The sequence below is a fragment of the Phyllostomus discolor genome, chromosome 11 (genome assembly GCF_004126475.2).
Source record: "Phyllostomus discolor isolate MPI-MPIP mPhyDis1 chromosome 11, mPhyDis1.pri.v3, whole genome shotgun sequence".
In the NCBI taxonomy this organism is placed as follows: domain Eukaryota; kingdom Metazoa; phylum Chordata; class Mammalia; order Chiroptera; family Phyllostomidae; genus Phyllostomus; species Phyllostomus discolor.
The window spans coordinates 39,145,255-39,164,690 of NC_040913.2; positions in this window are offsets into that span (position 1 = coordinate 39,145,255).

Below are 19,436 nucleotides of genomic sequence, written 5' to 3' on the forward strand. Positions count from 1 at the left end.
GAAAGGGGGCCCCTTGGAGAGCTAGTGCCCCTCCAGGGAAGATAAGCTTTGTCTCCTAACTGGCTTATGGTCCCAAGGTCCTTCACTCAGCCTTAGCCACAGGGGATTATAGTTTCTGAAACCAGGCAGGGCAGTTCCCAACACCCAATAACCTAGAAATTCCCCTTTAAGTGAAGATTCCAGAGAATGTTTACCATTTATGCAAAAAAAACCCCACAGAATATATATATTTTTAGCTTTCCTTCTTTAGGAAAAAAGTGGAAATAATATAAACAGCCATCAAATTGGAAGGAATAAATAATTGTGATATATTGTGAAGTACCTCAGTTTTTCTGTTATCAATTTTTAACCACAGGAAGATTAAATAAGGATCTATCTAAATCTGTTGGAACACACCATGCTTTTTTTCAAAAATCTTTGCTGCACTTTTACACAAATTTTATAGGAAACTAGTCCAAAACAAGAGGCTATAATTAGAAGTGACTATTCATTTCTCCTCATGTACTTGTACATCTCTCTAAACAAGAAAGGCATTACAGTCACACTCTTCAGTCAAATGTTGATCTTACATTCAACTCTGTGGACATCCACTGACTCACTAAGGATGGTCAGTCATCTATATATTTATTTTAGCAAGGCAGAGTTTCACTGTTATGTTTCCCTCCACCAACAGCTAATGATTATCATCCAGTCTAAGAACAGCGACAAGTTATTTCTCACATTTTAAGTCTGTGGTACGTAGAAAGGGTTAGAGAAAACATTGCAACTGAGATTTCTCTCTCTACTTCAATATTCTTCCTTACATAGTAAATTCCTATCAACTATATTCTTTCTTTTTCCCTATGTGTTGGTTCATTTTATTGAGGTTCAGAGTATGGAGACAGTGGAAGCTAAAAAAAACAAGGACAAGGACTAACAGAAGATTGTTTAATCTTTTTCTCCATTTTACTTTTTTTTTTTAAGATTTTACTTATTTATTTTTAGAGAGGGAAGAGAGGGAGGAAGAGAGAGAGAGAGAAACATCAATGTGCGGTTGCTAGGGGCCGTGGCCTGCAACCCAGAGATGCACCCTGACTGGGAATTGAACCTGCGACACTTTGGTTCATATCCTGCGCTCAATCCACTGAGCTACACCAGCCAGGGCCTCCATTTTACTTTATAACCCCTTTTGGACAACACAGAAGCAGACACTTACCAAACCAGAAGACTAAAAGGAAAAAAGAAGAGAAGAAGGAGAAGGAGGAGGAGGAGAAGGAGGAGGAGGAGACGAGAACGAAAGTGTGTTCAGAGCAAAGAGTTTTGTCTTGACACAGAGAAGGAACATGAGATGGAACAAAGGTAGGAATTTACAAAAGCAGAAGAAATGGGTTCTGATGGCCTCTGCTTGCTCTGATCCCAGGTTTGTGAGTTTGTGTGCATTCCTCAAATCACTGCTACACTCACCACCTGCTAAATTTTGATGAAATTTTGTTAGATTCAATCTTTTCTGAATCACCTTTTAAAAATAGAGGTCCTCCTTTTCTACTATATTAAAAGTAGAAGTATAGAAGTATTATAAAATACTTCTATAAAGATATTTCCCCAAAGAAAGGAAAAAATATATGAAATAATTTAGCAGTTTGAAAGAAAATTGTAGTGAAGTGGGGTGATTTGACTTCTGGCCCTATTTGATTTTAGGAATTAAATACTCCTGCACTGATGTGCTTGTAAGGCATAGAGTATCTGTTGAATGGCCTTTTTCCCCATCTGGGTCACTTCCTGATGTAGAATGTTCTCTTGAAATTCTAAAGCAACATAAAATACAGAGATATATCTGGACTACCCATCAATTATACTGATTTAACACCAGTTGTTAGTTTTAGATATAATTCTCTATTTTTCAATTTACCTAAGGGTTTAAAGTCAGTATATAGTACAGTTTATACTAAAATTTATCTTGGAAATACTTCAGAATATTGGTTCTAGTATTGATGACTCAGATAATCAGGTATATTAAAACAAGTTACTTAACCTTTTTGTACTCCAGGACCATTAATTCTAAAATAAAACTTAAGACTTGACTATTATAAATTTACTTCAAAACTATCTATGTCTTTTCTTGTTTTATTTAACACAGAATGTTAGGAATGTTCAAACTTATATTCATTTTAGATATTTGAGTTATATAAAACATGCTAGTTTTAATATTTTAGTTTCATGTTTAAGTTAATTAATGGATGACATGTAAACCATTTCCTTTAAATATTGAAACATTCTTCATGAAATTCCTAAATTTTTATTTTTATAGGCCAGTATATCTGAAAATGATTCCATTATTTTCTTCACTGTATCATGTTGTTCAAATTTTCAAGAAGTGAAATTCTAATTTATCTGTAAAGATCAGAATATAGGCATAAAAGTATTCTGAAATCAAAATTTTGTAATTTTAATGTGTTTTACTATCTATTTGATGATCTATTAAGCAATTTACCTGGAATTAAAGAGGAAATACTAGTATTAAGATGACTAAAATGTGATATTCTAAAACAGAAGAGAATTTTTTATTGTCTAAATGATTTGGACACAGATCTCTGGTTTAATAGCCTTGCATTTCTTCATTACAAAATTATATTGCATCTCTGTAATTTTCCTTTTTGGTACACAGGACAGGTGTTCTACAGATGGAGAGACAGTTGTGGTTTTATGGGATCTGCTCTCCCAATCACATTAGTGTTTGTCATTCATAGGGGTCTTTATAAAGATGACAAATGCCCTCATGCCAACTTATTATTTTTAAAAAATGCTTTAGCTTATGGGAATAAGAAAAGACATGCTTAACCTTTATTGAGTGTGGGCGAGGGAGTGAAGTGAGTTTCCTGGTACAGTCTAAATACTGATTATAAAAGAAAGTGGTTTCTTGATCACATATACTTATGGTAAAGAGACTCTTGTTGCAACATATACTGCTTTGCAGACCCAGCTTTGCTGTATTTCAGTCAATGGGGCCAATAGCACAGTTTATAAAAACCTGTGGACAGTGGCAGTAACTTTAGAATGATTACTACACAGCACTCCTCAGTGGTCTAGTTGCTTGGCTATGGCAAATGGATCTGGAGATTTGATTAGTTCCTTTTGTGTCCATAAGCCCTGACCTTCTTTAGTTAATTGAAACTTTTGGTAAATCCGTTTGAAATATCTGTGCTATCAGTGGTAATATCAGGATAACAATGTCTTGCTAACAATTTTAATTTAGATTTTACATTTCACATTACACTATAAATATAGCAATTTGTTTTTGAATGAGAAACAAATTTGAAATATTAGGTATTAATGCAATTTTTGAAATGTGATGTGGTTATCAGTACCCACAAACTCTATTTACCGTATTCCACATGAAAATTATGCTGAAGTAACCTACCTTTGAGAAAATGTGTTTCTTATACAGAAAAAGAACTAATACTTTTGATTTAACATTTAAAATTGCAGCTTTGTTCTCTTGGTAATATCTTTTCACTTAAAAATATCAGAAAACATAGTGGATTTGTTTTGCAGAAGAACTTTAAGAAAGTGTGCTCATATTAGTGGGGACAATAATCAGTAAGAAATCTCAGTTTCTATGAGAAAAAGCAATGAAAGATGAACAAAAAAAGAAGATCTTTGTTTTGTTTCTTCACAAAACACTATTTATTCTTGGTCACTAGTAAATAGTCATTAAGTATTTTTCCTGGTCACTGGAGAGATATCTGGGGCAACAGCATAATTATAATGTAATTAAGAGAGGAAAATAAAATCTCATTAATAAGAAAAACAGTATTTTTGGCAGTACTTGAAGTATAATATAATAAAAATTGGTACCATGAAATTATTAAAGAAAAACAACAGTGAAAGAAATAATCATCTTTAAATTCAACTCATTTTTCTTAGTTTTTAGATCATAAGGAGAAACATATGACTGCAAATTTCAGGCTAGAGAATTATAAGTTAAAAATGAAAAACTGCTTTATTTCAAGGATAAGATGACACTTAGGTAAGTCAATTGTCTAAAGCAATAAATAACATTTTGCTACAGATAAACTTTGTGTGATGGGGAGCATAGGTATAAAAGCTACAGTTTAATGTAATCTAAACATCCATTAAAGATTAAATAAAGATGTAGTTCTCAACATATGCTAGAATCAAATAAATAACTAGCATTATAATTGTATTTACAATCAAATATAATTTCCTTTCTAATGAAATTATCAATTTTCCTATGTCTGATTCTCTCTTCAATTGTTCAGTATCTAATATCAAGTAATCACTGACTTCCGTATCCTGTATTTGGTCCTTTATTTATTGTTTGGTACCTAATATCAAGAAATAATCTTTGACTCCAATCTCCAGGTTTTCCTTGCAGTTTCAGTGAGAGGGAGCACTTGCTGGTGTGACACTGTGTATCTAATTAAAGACAGTGAATCTAATCAGAGTTAGCCTGGAGAAGGTCTGGTTTTATCAATCTGTAGGTTAACCTCTCTGAATACTCATTAACATGTGAAAGCACTGAGCACCAGTCCTAATTCAGTGTAGATGATCCGTAAGCATTACCTTACTGGAATGTCTGTCTGATCTGAAATTTTCTTTATAAGAAATAATATCAAAGGTCATACAATTTTGCACTGTTAAAAAACAGTGCTAAAATGAGAAGTAAATTTAAAAGGCTGGATTTACTATGAAAATTAAATAGTAACTCAAAAACATTTTACTCTGAAACCTAACTTTAATTTTCCTTTCAAGTGGAAAGGTGAGTACAATCAGATATGTTCAGAAAGATAAACCACATTCACATAATTTTTATTACAGTGTATTGCTATAATTGTTCTATTTTCTTATTTATGTTTGCTAATCTCTTACTATTCCTAATTTATAAATTAAACATTATCATAGGCATGTATGTATAAGAAAGAATATAGTAGATGTAGGGTTCAGTACTCTATCCATGTTTTCAGGCATCTGTGGGGAGTCTTGGATCATGTACCCCACAGACAAGGGGAGACTACTGCACTTCATTTTTTCAATTGTAGAATAAAGTTGCCTTTTCATCAAAGCTTTATAAATTAAAGGAATTGTGATTGGATGTATTATCATCATGATCCTAAATTTTTGTCTTTCAATAGAGAGAAAAGCAGAAAACATAAACACTTCTAGCAATAGAGCTTGGCTAATGTTCAAAAAGAGGTTTTGTAACTATTCATTCCCTTGAAAATAAATTTAACTCATCAGGAGAGGAGTGTATAAGAGCTGAATATTCTTAAAAAGTCATGGATAATGAAAAGTGTGAACAATAGAGCATACTTGGATTGGGTTCTGTGATTTGATATCCTCAGACTTTAATTAGCTATATATTACACAAGCTAGAGAAGAACACCACCCTCCTTTTGGCAAGGTCCTACAACTGCCACAGCAAAACTGTTATTTTTGCAAACATCTTTAGAGAAATTTTCTGGGAAGAGACTGGAAAATAATTTATTCAAAAAGTGTAACTTTGTAGAGCAGGAACTTACTCTCTAATATGTGGATTTCTTATGTAAAGGGAGTTGTTATTCTTTAAGTCAAGACAAGTTCCAAACTCTATGTTTCTTACTTCTTTGTTTCTAATTAGGTCACTTTGCATTTGCATTAATTTATTCACATTCGAGTATCTTTGTACAATCATCCAATATGATTATCATAACAACCTGTTAACATGAAGCAAATAGTTTTTTGTATCTCTATTAAGTCAATGCAGAAAATAAATCTCAAAAAGTTTCTGTGTATTTGTCACACTAAAGAAATTTGGGGTTTATTTCAAGAAATCTCCAAATGTAGTTAACACTTCATAGAGTTTCCCCAAATGTCCAATTCAACAAGACAATATGACTTAGAAACTAAACTGAATTCTGATAAAAATTTAAGCTTTTTATTTGTAAAGAGCTTTAACCTTGCCAATAACAGTACAAAAAATGTCATTTTTCATCTGGCTACAGTCAGCTTCTTATGGATCTCCACAAAACTGTTCCAATTCTCTTTGTCATGGAACTGAGAAAATTGAAGCTATTCATCAATCCCAAAGAGTAGCATACTAGGGTGTGAGATTTCCAATGACTTTGTTTTGACCTTGATTTACTCTGTAATTCAATATAGATGAAATAGTTCTATCTGGTAAAGACTCAAAGGTCACTCAAATTAAAAAATAAATAAAATGAGCAGTTGTAGTGATTATTGTTATATAAATTTGAAAAATTATAAATTTAATGATAAATCATTTTGATGGCATAAGCTGTTATGAAAAACAATATTTGTGAGAAAGTGATACTATGTATATACTTAGCTATTGCCAATGTTGGTCCTTTTATTTCTTTGTGTATTTAGCCAATGATGATGTTATATTCTGCTATATTCTGCCAAATGAATTGTGAGTGTAAATATGTTTAACCGATCCATTAATACTATTGGAAACTAATCTTATGGTGAATATGGGTGAAATAAGTCATTCTTACTTATGGAATCAACATGCATCTCAGAATTCATTTCAAAATTTACCCAGCATCATCATCTTTTGGCATGATAATCCATCTGAACTCTACATCTTAAATTCTGAGAACTTTAGAACCAATCTTTCTATGACTAATGAACATGTGCTTAGACAGCAAATATTGAATTCCTAACACTTCATTTTATTGACTACTATTGGAGGAGTGGAATTATTAAAGGAAATAAGGATACCAATTCAGTGACTTAACAAATTATATTTGTCATGTGGAAATGTTGACCCAGCAAGTAGGCATTATTTTTTGTTGTTGTTGAGAGACTACTGATCAAATATTTGAATAATTACAGAGAAAATTGCCTAACACTCTGTGTCCTCCCCAAAATGTTCTTTCACCCTTGAATAACTTAGTACAAAATGATGAAGTATTTTAACAGCTACATCTCCACTTATCTTTAGAAGTATTTTTCCTGTTGTTTTTTTCTTTCTGTTTGTACTTTACAAAATGAAAAGAAACACTCAGTGTATATGATGTAAAGAGCACTTAGCATTTTAAAGTGTTATGATTAGATCTTGCTGAATATTCAGGACTATATTTCTTTTTTGCATAAATTTTAGCCAGCCCTGGCTGGCGTGGCTCAGTGGATTGAGCACGGGCTGCAAACCAAAGCATCGCAGGTTCGATTCCCAGTCAGGGCACATGCCTGGGTTGCAGGCCATGGCCTCCAGCAACCACACATTGATGTTTCTCTCTCTCTCTCTCTCTCTCTTTCTCCCTCCCTTCCCTCTCTAAAAATAAATAAATAAAATCTTTAAAAAATAAATAAATAAATTTTAGCCTATAACATGTGACTCTTATTTACAATAAAGCTAAGAGAATATAAAAGAAGTGTATTCTTTCCACAGTAGAAATTGTAAGTCACTTTTCATGAAATGTAACCACTAATAATGCATTTTTAATGTTTTATTTTGAGTCTTATCTGTTCTGAGTAGGACTTGTTTTCTTTTCCATGGTGTGATAGATGCATTAAACATATGATAACTAGAGAGAGAGTTGTATGGAATTATGAAAAGAAATGGTAGATAAGTAGATTGATGATAAATTTATCATACTTTTATATAATTCTGTATGGTTATTTACTTTTTCTCTAATTTATTTAAGACTAAGAGGAAGCAACAATCAATATGTCAATTCATTTTTGAGTTAGTAAGGTAAATTATTTCTTCTAATTTATTTTTGGAGATGTAATTAATAGCTTCAAATATTTTTTTTCAAATGCTTACATGTTAATTTCCTTTGTTATGTCTTTGATGAAAATAATCATTTCATTACAAATCAAGTTTTCCAAATTAATTCAGTTAACAAGCAGATAAGATATGTAAATTTCTTTTTTTCATTTCTTCTAGGCTGAAACATGTTGAAAGTGTAAGTACAAAAAGATATGACTGAAGTCATATGTTCAGTAAGATGTAACAAACCATTCCCTGTGGAATGTTACCATCACTATATTCAAGGTATTTCTCTGAAATACAAATCTTTGTTTTGAATTTCAGTGACTCAACCTGATAAGCTTCATGGAATGTCAAAACATATTTGTATTTTCCCCTTTAAACTGCCACTTTCAACTGTTTAAAGATTTTATCTGTAACTTCCGAGTATAAAGCAAAAACTGTTTGTTTTCAGGCTTACAATAAAAACTTCAGAGAGAGTAACTCCATATGTTTTTAATTTGGCATAAGGGTGTAATGTGAAAATAAGTTGCATTCTCTAAATATGCACACATAACAATGTTATTTTTAATGCAACTCAACATATTATTCACAAATTATCACAGTTTATTTATTTAATATGCATATATGCCGTACATATTAGTATACGGGAAAAAGTAACCTTTGTAGGCATTTAAAATTTATGTCTACACATGTTTAAAATAAAGGTATTGAATATCCAAGCTATCACAATTGCTAAAATAGAAAAAGAGACCATCTAGGTGATTAAAAAAACTAGTAAAAGTTAGTATTATTAACAAAATAGAAGACAATTTGAACAGGCTTTGCAATCATGTCCATAGATCACTTACCAAAAGGGATAAGATGCATGTTGAAGTTGGTAAGGACTCTAATGCAGTCGTACAAATAAACCAATTATACAACATATAGGTCTATGAAATATGTTTTACCACCAACAAGTAGTCAGATTTTGCAGTCAGAAAAATTTTAATGTCATTATTCCACTTCTGCAGCCCTCTTCATTCCTTTTTAATTGTTGCTGCTTTGAATAAAATAAAACTCCAATTATATTTGAAAGCTACATGAAAATTTAAAGTCTAAATGATAAAATATAGGCATTGGCAAGTTTGTTAAGATTAATTCAGTTTGAAGGAGCACGATATTTTGCACACCTTTGTTTTTCAATATTCTACAATATATCTGCTGAAACAAATAGAGTCTGTTTAAAACAAACTGGCTACTGAGTGGCAATGTTATTCTTCAAGTCCTTTCAGAGTTAGGAAAGATTTTAAGGGAGGCAGTGGAACAGCAGTAATGGCAAGAATGAGCTCCGGAGCCAGTCAAGTGCCCGGATTGTTTTCAGAAGCAGTGTGTGATTCTAGTAAATGTAGATCCATGGTGTGCTGTATTGGTAGTGAGCTAGGCTGCGAAAGGTGTGGAAAAACAAGCTGAGAATTTTTGTGTTTATTTTGTTGGCAGTTAGAAAGGAAATAATGGCGGTTGGTTTTAAGCATAACAATGAGTGAAAGAATGAGTCTGAGTCCTAAAAGAACCTTATGACAGGATAATGGAAGAGTGAACACTTCACTAGTTCAGAAATAGGATGAAGGGTTTCTGTCATTTGAACTATTACAGATCCTAGAGACAAATGGTCAGATGTTACAGAATGTGATATAAAGAGCTAAGTATGTGAAAAGTTCAAATCACTAAAATCAATTATTTATCATAGTGTACAGTCTAGAAGATATGTTTAAAATTTTTCATTACATTTTAGAATACCAAAACTGCAGAAATTTAAGAGAAAAAGAGTCATCTAATTTTTTTAAAAAAATTCTATTTATGTTTTACTGGTTTAATTTGCTTAATTAGGAAATAAAACATATTTTTTCCATTTACATATTTTTCTCTTTCTATATATGTATGTGTGTGTGTGTGAGTGTGTATGGATATATATGTATCTATATATACACACATATATCTATACACACACACACACACATACACAAGGGGGACCCAGAAATGAAACTTATTTATATAAAATTGTATATTTATTCTTACATGTTTAAACTTTAGTCACTTTCAAAGTATTCTCCATTTGATGTAATAAACCTATAGGGATGTTTCTTCCACAGCTCAAAACAATTTTTGACCTCATTGATTTTGATGCCTTTTAGTGCCTCTGACATTTTTTTGTTTCACCTCTTCCACATTGGCAAAATGTTTTCCTTTGAGGACTTTCTTCATCTGGGAAAAAAATATTACCCCAGATGAGATTTGGTGAATAGGGAGGGTGGGGCACAGGCATCATGACATTTTTAGTCAAAAACTGCTGAATACTCTCAGCATGGTGTGGGCAGGTGAACTAATTAATCAGGTATCATAAAATGGGCAGAAGCATTGAAAGTCTTCAAAAAAATTCACTGAAGCCAAACACAGCCTCTCTGAACAATGCCAGCTGGTACATTGATATAGAAGGGTTTCTAGAACACTCACCTAATAGGGAAGCCAGTACTACAAGGGACCCACCCTCCAGAAGGTAATCCAGTTTTTTGGGCAACCCTCCTCTATATACACCACACACAATTTGTGTTATATATTTTATCAGTTTTTCTTTTTAGGAGGTGTAATTAGGCTTATTAGAAAAATGAAGTAAGTAAAAATCTAAAATAAGGTATTTGCAAAAAATGTAATAGGAAGTAAATGAATAACTGGATAAATACAATCATGTATGTGCATTTTGTACAGAATTTTAAAAATGATATATTTTTACTTAAAAATTAAGAAAAACTTCCCTGGCTGGTGTAGTTCAGTGGATTGAGCACAGGCTATGAGTCAAAGGGTCGCTGGTTTGATTCCCAGTCAGAGCACATGCCTGAGTTGTGGGCCAGGTCAATGGGGGCCATGTGAGAGGCAACCACACATTGATGTTTCTCTCGCTCTTTTTCTCCCTCCCTTCCCCTCTCTCTAAAAATAAATAAATAAAATCTTTTAAAAAAATTAAGGAAAACTGACATCAATATAGACACAATAAGAGTATATGCAATTAAGGTATTTCTGTTTTTATTTTATATCACTATATTAATCTATATTGACTGATATTAATGGAAATAGAAAACATCAAGGGATTAAAAATCAAATAATGATCTCTCTATTTCTTTGTGTTTCATTTAAAGCAGTAGATGGTAACAATGCTTAATGAAGTTTCACTCTTCATTGTTCAAGAGGCGATAAGCAAGAGTAATTTAGAACATCAAGTCTTTGTATGCATATTTTGTGTTCAAGTGATTGCATATAATATGACCAGTTGATAAAATATTGCAATATTTCCATAGCAGTGTTGGTAAACAGCACCTCCCCAAATGGTCTGAGGGACTCATCACTACTTTCTCATCACCATGCACTTTCTGGAAAGGATCTTAGTGAGAAGGATATAAAACATAGACTCTATCTTCCTCATAATTTGAAAGAATCATTTATTGAGAAAGTGAATGAATAACAAACAACACTGGATGTGGGCATGAATTTTCCATATGTAAAGAAGAGTAAAACCTCTATCACTGAAGCACAGTGGCCATGGCAAAGAGTGGCCCAACAAGATCAGAGGAGATTGGACCAGCTCAGTTAGGACCTCATAGGACATGGTAAATGTTCTATTTTTAACATTGTTAAATAAAAAGGAAAAATACTGTGTAACAGAGAAAAAGAACAAGATAAGTTTAATGTTTAAAAACATTGTAAAACTGCTGTGTAAAGAATGGCCCAGATTTTCTCATAAATTATATTCTAGACTGCCTTTTAACTCAGATAAGCTTTGTAACTAACATCAATTGTATAATTAACTTCCACCTAAAATAGTAAGTTGTTCAAATAATTAGTTGCCATACAATGACTAGGTACACTGGTTATTGTAGGTCCAGTTTTGGCAGCAAATGTTCTCAGATTAGATTGGTAATTTAGAGTTAGAAAGGGGATTGATTACATATGTTAATCATGATAAAATAGTACCATTCCTCACTCGAATCCTGTCCATTAATCACGTTTGGTGACTTTTTTATGGAGGGTAAAGAGGTTTTTTTCATTTTTCTTTTATTTCCTTCATTTTAAATAAGGTTTTACATTTAGATGGCTACACAAATGAAGCAAATTATGTCAAAAAGAGAAGTATGTTCAATATGATGTAATAAGTAGTGACCTAATTGCCTCTCAATGAGTATGAAGATAATAAGATGAAGAGTCCTTTACCAGTTACAATGCCAATTCAAAAATTACTCTCACATTCATTCCAGAATACCTACTTCCCAAGTTGTGATGACGATTCAGCAAGTTAAAACACATTCAGAATTTAAAACAGTGAAAGACATAATAACATTTGAGAATGTTTTAAAAATTCCAATTCAGTTTGTAACAGTATATTCACAGAAGATGATGGTTAAAGTATTTCTTCTGTTGGAGAAATCTCTGTAAAGCAAGGTTTCAACTCTTGAGTTGTGAGCTAGTGATGACTCCACAAATTCATCTGGTACCAGTGAAGAAACTGTATGCATACAAACCCACAGATTTCTATGGCAGGATAGAACTGATTGAGTTTAAATCCTTTAGTTTCCAGGCAAAGAAGCTGAAGATTCATTTACATTTCAGTATTCTCTATAATATACAATTTTTGTTTGGTATTCATAGGAATAAGAATATCTGGAAATGCAGAGGATACTTCCATTAACTTCTCCCAGTAAATATAAATGGAAAAAATAGAGTTTCAAAGTAAAATATGAAAAAATATATAGTAATTAAATTCATGGGCAGAAACCTATTTGGTAACCTGGGTAAAATTTGCACAACCTTGTGCATCAGTCACTAAACACATAACTATGAGTATATGTCAATAATCTTAAATTTTATTCACTAATAGTCTAAAAGTTTTTCATTATTTATTGAGCATGAATATCTATGTTCTACTATTAAAATTATTGTACATTTGCAACATGTAATAATAAACATTGAAAATAATAAGATGAGGAGTCCCCTACCAGTTACAATGCCAATACAAAAATTATTCTCACATTCATTCCAGAATATCTACTTCCTAGATTGTGATGATGATTCAGCAAGTTTAAATTCTGCATTCAGAATTTAAAACAGTGAAAGACATAACATTTGAGAATGTTTTAAAAATTCCAATAATATCAGCAAATAATATAATAGTATTTTATATTTAATTTTGTATTAAACTTATATTTATTTTGAAGTGATTTCAGCATTAGCTAAAAGATATTGTCATCTTAGAATACCCAATCAGATATACATAATAATCTGAAGTTACTTAATACATATCAATCACTATTACATTTTATAATTTTTCAAAACATATTCATAAGTCATTTGACAACAGTATCTCATTTAAAAGTCAAAGAACCTTTCTTAATACATAGAAAATTTTTTATCACTTTTATTTCTAGGTGAGAAGACCGAAGTTCAAATCACTCAAGTAGCTGAAGTTCATAGTGACCCTGAAATCAGAACTTCACTTCTGTCTTTACTATCCTTTGTTGTTATTTAAGATCAGCATATTCACATTACTTCAAGTGAACCCCTGGTTTATGGCCCATTACTAATATCTATCAAGGTTTTTATGCTTTCTGGTTAACTTTGTCAAAATTCTCATTTTACCATTTTGTTAGGAAAAACAGGTAATAAGAGAATGATTTTCTTAGGCATTTTTCAGAATTTAGGTAATCATATGTTAAAAAGGTTCATTTTTTTAAAATGAATTCACTTGTGATAACAGACCATCTTCAGGAAATGTCTAGGGGTGAAATTGCTCACCTATGAATAAATAGCACATCCTCCCGTTCATCTCTTTAATTGACCTAAAACACATTGTGCAGACATTGCTCATAATGTAGAACAAACGTATCCTAAAAAGTAAAAGAAAAATTATATCTGTAGATGGTATAAAAGTGTGTTATCTTTTGAAAAAAAGAGTGTTTTTCTGCCATGCATTATTCTGCTTAGAACAAATACAGTTAATGTCTGTATTTTTTGTTAAATTTTGAATTAGAATTGCAGAAACATCAATTCCACAAGAAGTGAAATTTCTTTTAGCTAATTCTCTATTTCATCCAGTTTCTCCCACTAGATTGTTCTATTTCTTATGTAAAGTAGGGAGGTAGAAGTGTAGGCAAATCACAAGCTCTAGTTACTCCCATTCATAGATAGTACAAAACTCAGTATTTATCAGAATAATATTTTACAGAGTTCTCAGATAGTATTGTAAAAGTGATGTCAGTATTTGTCACAATAAACTTGTATAGGCTTTAATATATTCAACACTGTTCCCTCACACTGATATAATAAAGACATTTCAGAAAGGAAACACCAAAGTCAAACTCTGATACAAGCTGATATATCAACAAACAAGGAACAAGGTGCATGGCATGTCACGCATAATTCTCAGTGTCCATTAAGAGGTTAAATTCTGTTATATAGCTTCATAGTGTTATGTCAAAGTTGAAATTTTTTTCACAGAAACATTAGACATTGTTTATTGCATAAGTTATTAAAGGCATACTAGAGTTTGATAGAACAAGGAAAATTATTTTCCAGTTAGAAACATGAAAAACAATATGAGATTAAAATGTTAAAATTGAGGAAAAGGAATAAAATACAATGAAAATTATTAGATATTAAGTTGTAATAAACATGCATTGCATGTACTACAGAGTTTTTAAAAATTCTGTTCTATCCCATTTTGACACCTTGGCTAGTGGCAGGTCAGTTCCTCTTCTTGAGCGGCCTGTTAAGTCCGCACCCCAGCCTCTTCTCTGATCAGGCTCTCACATTTCAGGGCCAGCATACAAGCACCTTAATCAGAACTAAGGCCCAGTACCAGACACTTAAGGATAAAACCTATATCTCAGAGCCCAGGAGATTATTTGAAAGAGCCAATGCCACCCTGATTGTGATATATTAGCTGTCCCCTACAGCTCCAGCTTGCTATTAGCCTATTTCTGTGTACAGTCCCCTCTGTGACCTTGCCTGGCAGCCTTATCTCCTTTGGAGCTATAAGTAACACAAAAGTCTGCCTTTCAGGTACCTAAATAACATTGGGTATGTCCTGCCATCAAACAAATCTTTAAATCTTACAAATAGTGTGGTATAGTATAATTAATACTGGACAAAGCCACAGAATACATAAATCCTAATGAAGGCTATAATTCATTCACTAGATGAAGCTTTGTAGATATAACACCCAAATTGAATCTATCCTCATTTGAGTCCACATTCTATGAGGGCCAGGTAGGACTTCAAATTTCACCTTGACTGCAACTGTCAGATGCAAGTCATGTTGCTCTAAAGCACAGAGTAGGGATTCTTAAAATAGTACATATAAATACAAATGCACACATACATACACATTTATTGAAGAGTATATATACCTTTTAACAGATTATCAAATAAATTTATGGCTTCTCCAAATTTAGCTATCACTGAAATAGAAGAATCTTTAACCTAAGATTTATGAATTCAAGAATAAAAGAATGGTAAAATAATATATTCAATAATTTATATATATATATATATTAAATATAAAAGCATTATTAACTTACAATTCTTTCCTTTAGTGGACCATGTAAAAACTTTTAGTTGAGTATGGCCAGATATTACATTTATCCTACTTTTGTCAGCCTTGAACTTTTCCATGTGCTCCCCAGGTTCTGATAATAATCTTTTGGGGTTTTTGTATTATTCATAACTGATTTGGAATGGTTTCAGATTTTCAGGTATTAACATTGTTTTACAAATAGTCATTTGTTTCTACACATTTATTTAACAACAGTAACAAAAATATCCTCTCAGTACTTTGCTTATTTTTTTCTTTAATCAGAAAATTGCTTCCAGTAATACCCTACTCTGAGGAGATAACTTTCTTTCTTCTTTATAGAGAGAGATGCCATTATTTCCCAATGCCTAGTTATTTAAGTATTCTGTGCTTAGGCCTTTGTGTTCTGCCTATGGAAGAGCTGCTTTATTACTCTGCATTTGCCATAAAAATAATAATTTGCACATTTAATATAAACAGAAAATAATCATTAATATAAATATTAAGACAATGGCACTCCCTTTATATATATGTACTGTAATGCCTTTATAAATAAGTTTTAGCATCAGCTATTCTCATAGTTTACTACTTTGCTTTTCAACATTAACAGCACATAGTTTATTTTGCTCTGACTCTAAGTGCTCACTTTCTAAAGTGACTCTTAGTCTCACTTTATTCATTTGTAAGTCTGTTTGCCTTGAAGGTGTTTCCCTAGCCAGGTGAATAGTAGGTTCAGATTCATGATCTCATCGGGCCTCCAAACTACCAAAGCAATTTAATTTAATAAGAGAACATTAAGCAGATTCCTACAGATGAATATATCATCAGTGCAGTGTGAGAACTAGAAATAAACACGTTTCAAAAAAAATCAAGCTAATAATTTTGTTAAAAATTATCTAAAACCTTTAGTGTTTTGATTAATCTGACAGGTGCAAGTACAGAGTTTCTTAAAACAAAACCTAATAGATGTTTGGCCTCACAGAGAACCTGTTCATAAATCTCTAGAGAAAATGAATCTCTCTTTTCTGTCTCTCTCTTTTTGTCTGTCTGTCATTCTCTCTTTCAATCTCTGTCTTTCTGTCCATCTCTATTTCTCTCTCTCATACACACATGCACAAATACTACAGCATAGAAACAAACACATCTTACAAAATACACATTAAATAAAATAATTGAAACATAAAATTCAATGTATTAGCTTAATCACACATTGAAATTTTAGGAGAAAACAGTAAACCAGAAGATAAACATTCAGAAATTATCCAGGATCCATCAGAGAGATTTAAAAACATGAAAAAAGAAACAATGAATAAGCTTAAGAGACACAGAGAATAGTCAGAGAAATGGAAAAAAAATTAATTTTCTAAAAAATTTTTTGGAAATTTTATAAAAACAAAAAAGTTATGGTCATGGATATCACTGGAACATATGTGTCAAGAGTTTTCCAGAAGTGATGCAATCAAATAATTTATATATTCACAAGGCACAGTGAATCGTTGTAATATTAGTAAAAATAAATCCAGACTTAGACATATCAAGGGCCTAACTAAAAATAAAGGAATTATGCATCCTATTATGCTAGCTAACACTTTGAAATATAAAATGTTACTACAATATTTTATCCTATAACAGATACATAAAAACTAAATATGAGTGAAAAGTTAACACTTAATTGATTATAAAATGGAACTATAAATAGCTTACATCTTTAGTTTTTCAATTCCTGCCATTATTTTCATTTTCTTTCCTAGAAAGTAATATTTCTAAGCAATATATAGTGCAAGAAGGAAATTTACGTCTGTTGCATACCAGTTTTGCATTGGCTTTTCTTATTACAATGAACCTATCTGTCAGTTTTGATTATATCCTTTCTTAAAAGTACAGAAACTAAGACTTGGAGAAGTAAATCTTTTCTCCTGGAGTACCAAATAATGAAGAGCAAAAACCAGGTGGCAACTCACATATTCTAATTTCTAATTTACACCACAACTTTTGATCTTCTGGAAAATGTGCTTATCCAAATTTGACCATTTCAATATGAATTTATGAGTAAATTAGAATAGAAATGGAAGTATCTAAAAATATAAAACATACAAAGCACTCAGTACCATCACTGTATTTCTGATTGAGAACAGAGAACAGACACTTTAAATGTTGTATACTGTTTCATTAGCTCCATTTTATGAATTGGTGGATTTTAATTTTTTCTGAGGTTTTGTTTGATTAAATCTTTTGTTTTATAAAGTACATGGGATTTCTATATGATTTATTCAAATTCCAATTGTGGCTACTTAGCAGTAGTCAACAGAAATGCATATTTATATAAAACAAATTAACACTTATTATAGTTGTATAAAAATAGATGTTTACCAGCTTTATTATTTAATTCCTATTTCTATGTATCCATCTATTTTTATATTTGTATTTAAACATGCTATTTCTACCAAAGTAATTATTTTATGATTTTTAACTAACAGAAGCCACTGTATATAAGATGGAAAACTATATTGTATTTAAAAACAGACACCAACACCACTCATTGATCTCATCTTTGCTTTCCACTGTGCTTCATAAACATGTTGAGTTGGTTTTCTTTCATTTCTTTTTGTGTTTGTTTCATTACTGAAAGGAAATCACGCCATTTTCACATGCTCCATAATAGTAGCTTCTGTCCAAGTTTTCAGATGACCACAAAGATTCATTACTTCCCAAGGCATTTCTGTGCCTACTGAACTTGCACTTTCCTTTTTGTTTTTCAAAGTTTACCACAGAATTTATCTTTCCTTCCAATTTCTTACATTTTAAAAAATATTTTACAGCCCAGCAAACTCAGGAACACTAACGCCAAATGCCAAACTTTAACTGGTAATGTATTTATAATTGATGCTTTCTTACTATTTAATATGATATTATCTATAGCATGGTGGAAAAACTATTAGAGGATAGGTAAATTTGAGGTTCATGCAAACAGGGGCAAATATCATCATCCTTCTGTAAACCTTTAATTTTGTCTGGAGTTTAATATAACATGAATGTCAGATTGTTGGCCTTCCAAAGGACATGCTGAGATTTTTGACTCACTTCTCTGATTCTTGTCTATTAATAAATTTTTTGACAGCATCCTGCTGAGTAGCAAAACTCAGTGACAACTTTCAGAGAGGTGTTGCCAAGAAAGATTTTTTTGTGTGTGCATGTAGTTTGCATCTGGTGCAATTTAGTACACAACCTTTGTCTTCTTTAGATTGTCTGTTAATCCATGGCAGTAAAAACTGACTCATAATGCTAGATGTACCTTTTTGGGTATGATACCAAGGAGAAAATCTGTATCTTATAACAATTTTTATAAAGATTGTGCTAAAGTCTTACATTGAAGCTGTTGAGGAGGACGTATTGTCTGGAGATAAGAAGCATGTCAAATCCCGGTTATTGGATCTTTGCTTATTTTTGTTTTATGTTATAGAAAAAATACAGGCACATTTATTCTTTTCCAGCTCAGTTATCATTTGACAAGGAAGAACATCATCATCATCATTATTTTTTGAAATCCTCACCAAAAATAATGTCTTTAATGATTCACAGTTTACTGAAGTTTATTAAAGTATTTTCCAGTTTTACTTAGATATAATTAAGATACAATATTGTCTAGGTTTAAGGTGTACAGTATTAGGGAGAACACTATTAATGCTTTTTCCATCTGCTTTGATTTCTATGGAAGCACGTTTTTGGAATTTTGTGAGAAAAGAAAAATGGACACAACACTTATGTTTCCAAGAATAATGACCATCTACTTAAACTGAGGATTTAATAATGGAAAATAGCCCTGGCTGGTGTGTGGCTCAGTGGATTAAGTGCCAGCCTGGGAAAGAAAGGATCTCTGGTTTGATTCCCAGTCAGAGCCCATGCCTGGATTGCCGGCCAGGTCCCCTGCAGGGGGTGTGTGAGAGGCAATGACACACTGATGTTTCTCTTCTTCTCTTTCTTCCTCATTTTCTCCAAAAATAAAAAAAAATAAATAAAACCTTTAAAAAATAATAGGAAATGCTGGGGTCAAGAACAGGGACAGGCACAAAGAATGGGCAGAGGGCAGGAAAGAGGGAAGAAGAGTTGAGATCAAGTGAGAAATTT